Source organism: Ananas comosus, linkage group 18, assembly GCF_001540865.1.
Source record: "Ananas comosus cultivar F153 linkage group 18, ASM154086v1, whole genome shotgun sequence".
NCBI classification, from domain to species: domain Eukaryota; kingdom Viridiplantae; phylum Streptophyta; class Magnoliopsida; order Poales; family Bromeliaceae; genus Ananas; species Ananas comosus.
This window is the reverse complement of record NC_033638.1, coordinates 3,918,672-3,922,342: the sequence shown is the minus strand read 5'-3', so window position 1 is coordinate 3,922,342 and position 3,671 is coordinate 3,918,672.

The window sequence follows — 3,671 nt, the reverse complement described above, 5'->3', positions numbered from 1 at the left end:
GGGAGTAGTCCTAGGATGGGTGACCCCCTGGGAAGTCGGGGCGTCACAAAGAGAGTAGAGCCCACGTAGATGCTGGAGGAGTGGAGTGGAGGAGATGGAGAAGACAGAGGAAGCAGAAAGGAGAGAAAGAAACAACAAGGAAGAAGACAAAGCAGTAGTGAAAATCGAACGAGAGAGAGAGAGAGAGAGAGAGAGAGAGAGGGGAATAAGGAAATAGTAGCCCCTTTTTTGTAAAAACACAAAACTAGTGAATTTTTTATGCAAATTCAAATTGGCCACAAAAAAAAAAAGAATATCTTGCGAATAACCCCCATACCCACCTGCCCGCTCACTGGCGGAGATGGATAAAGATGTAGGCCATCCAAAGTTGTAGATAAATTTTATTTCCGTCTATATAACCTGCAGATACAATATTCTACCGACAGTTTATCCAACCTACCATTTGCCACGTCTACCTAAAAGAGTAGAGAAATTCTATTATCAGCAATAAAAATGTATGAAGACCCCTCGACTATTGGCCGTTTTGAAATTGCTCCCTCTTTTTTTTTTTAATTCGAAACTTACTTCAACTTTTAATTTTAAAAAGTTATTTTTCAGTCAATTAATTTAAATAGTTTATTAAATTTATTAGTGGTTCCATCAAAATGTTCTATTTTGATAACTATTTAGCAAATAGAACATAAGAATGTGTCAATTACGAAAAGTATTTTGGATGAACACCTTAACTTTGAAATTTTTTCTTTATTTATCTAATTTTAAAATTATATTCTATGAAAATTTAATAATAACCTTGATTTCTCCTAATGTTAAATGCTACAATCTAACTGAATATTCTTATATTGTTAGAGTATCCTCTAATCTTTTTACCGTAGAATTAGGAATGCAAACCAGACAGATCTGGGGGCGAAAGCCTCGCTCGGCCTCCCGTCCCGACTACCAAAATCCTGAATCCGTGACGGATTAAAAAATATATTCCAAAATCCGCCCCACCTCCTAGCCCGCCTCCCACTAGCGCCCCGAATCCGCCCCGCCAACTAATATTTTTTTATAAAATTATAATATTATTAATATTTTACAAAATATAAATTAATAATTTTTAATAATATAATATATATAATTAACAACATCAATTATAAAAATAAAAAATATCAATTATAATTCGAAACAAAATTCAAAAATTCCAAATACATAAGAAATGAGAGCACTAAGTTATTTATATTTTAAATTTATCTTTTTAAAATATAAATAATTTTCGGGACGGATCATGACGGAATGGATTCGAGGCGGGTCAAACTTTCTCCCATTTCATGCCCCAAATTCGTCTTAGATTATAAAAATTAATGTCTCCCGCCCGAATCCCTTTTTTTTCTCTTGTTTACTGTCTCATTTAGAGCNGCCCATTCGATCACTAGGCAAATGATATCGAAAAATAATAAAATTTATTTTCTAGGTACTGCAAATACTCTAGATCAAGTTTAACGGAGCCGATCGACGATTCGAAAGTCGCAACATCGAAAACGAGCTGGAAGCACGGAAGGCTCCTTGCTTCATATAGCATAGTAGCCTCATATATATATATATATATATATATAAGACTGGTATGCTTCTGGAAGCACGGAGCCTTCTGTGCTTCCAAGTCGTTTTCGATATTGAGACTTTCAAATCTACGATCGACTCCATTAAACTTGATCTAGAGTATTTGGAGTACTTAAAAGATAAATTTCATAATTTTTTAATATCGTTTGTCTAATGATCGAAAAGGCTCAAAATCAACGGCTGAAAATAAAAATGTTACAAAATATGATGATATGGCATTAAAATTTTAGATAAAAAATACTGATCTTATTTTATATATTATAAAGAATTTTTTAGCAAAAATTTTATGTGATTTAAATATTTCTACACCATCAAACTTACAAATGGCTCACTACGACCATTAAAATTAATAGTTTTGAGCCCCTTCGATCACAAGGCAAAAAAAAATATCGAAAAATGGTTAATTACATCAGTGGTTCCCAACCTTCGCACCAATTTTCACTTGGATCCCCACCTTTTTTTTTACAATTGAGTCCCTAATCTCTTGATTTTATTGCAATTACATCCCAGCCATTAAAAAAACTATTAAAATTAACGGAATCGCCACGTTAGCGCTTATTTGGCATTCTTTTGCATGTTAATTTTCGCCCCTAAACTTTGCACATTTTTCACTTTAGTCCCTAAAAATAAAAATTCAAAATTTTAAATTTAAATTCAAAAATAATATTAAAATTAAAATTTTAAACTAAAAAAAATTAGAATTTTGAATTTGAATTTAAAGCTACATTAAAATTTTGAATTGAAATTCAAATTTTAAATTTTAATTTTAAATTGAATCTAAATTTTGAATTCAAACTTAAAATTTTGATTTTGATTTTGATTTTTCAATTTACATTTAAAATGAAAGTTTTGAAACTAAAATTTAAATTTAAAATATGAATTTAAATTTAAAATCATATTAAAAAATTTTGATTTTAAATTTTAAATTTGAATTCACAATTTAAATTTGAATCTAAGATTTGATTTCAATTCTAAATTTGAATTTAAACTTCGAATTCAAATTCGCATTTTGAATTTGAAATTTCAAATTGAAGTTTGAAATTAAATTAGAATTTAGAATTCAAAATGTAAATTTGAATTTAAAATTTAAAATTTAAAATTAAATGCAAAATCGGAATTTGAATTTGAATTTAAATTTGAATCCAAAATCAAAATTTAAATTTAAAATTTAAAACTTAAAACTTAAATTAAAAGTCTTGTTTGAATATATAAATTTAATGGGTTAATTACACCATTGATCCCTAATCTTTGCATTGTTTTTCAATTTGGTCCCCATCCTCTTTTTTTCTTGCAATCTGCTGACACAGCACCACAGTGGCGCTAACATTACGCCTCCATGGCTCAGACAACGGCGCCTCTATGGCGCTGACATGGTGCTAACATGACATTTTTCTTTAATTTTAATACCTTTTTGACGGCTGGGACTTAATTGTAATGAAATCAAGAGATTAGAGACTTGATAGCAAAAAAAGAGGTTGAGGACTAAATTAAAAAACGGTGCAAAGGTTGAGAACCAATGGTGTAATTAACCCTATTGAAAAATCACGAAATTTATTTTTTAGGTACTTCAAATACGCTAGATCAAGTCTAATGGAACTGATCGTCGATTCGAAAGTCCTAATATTGAAAATGGCCCTTGAACAAAGAGATATGCGGTTAAGATGATAGTGGTCCTCTAGGATTGATTAGGTGGTTGTTTGAATAGTATGATCTAATGGATATAAATGGTCAAAATGATAGATCTAATGGCTGAAAACTTGGTAGCACAAAGCGCTTAACGCTACTGATAACATAGTAGCCGAACTCTATATATATATAATATATATATACTAGTTGAGCGTACGTGCAAATGCACGTAACAATTATTTTAATTTATTTTAAATTAATAAAAATTTGTAAATCATATTTTTTTTAAAAAAATTTAGAATAAAATATTTGTAAATTTATATATTATATTTTATTAGAAAATATCTACGATATCAAATTTAAATTTTAGTATAAAATAGATGGATAGATTTGAAATCAAAAATCAAAAATTAAATTTAATTCACGATTTAAACTCAAATTTAAATTTT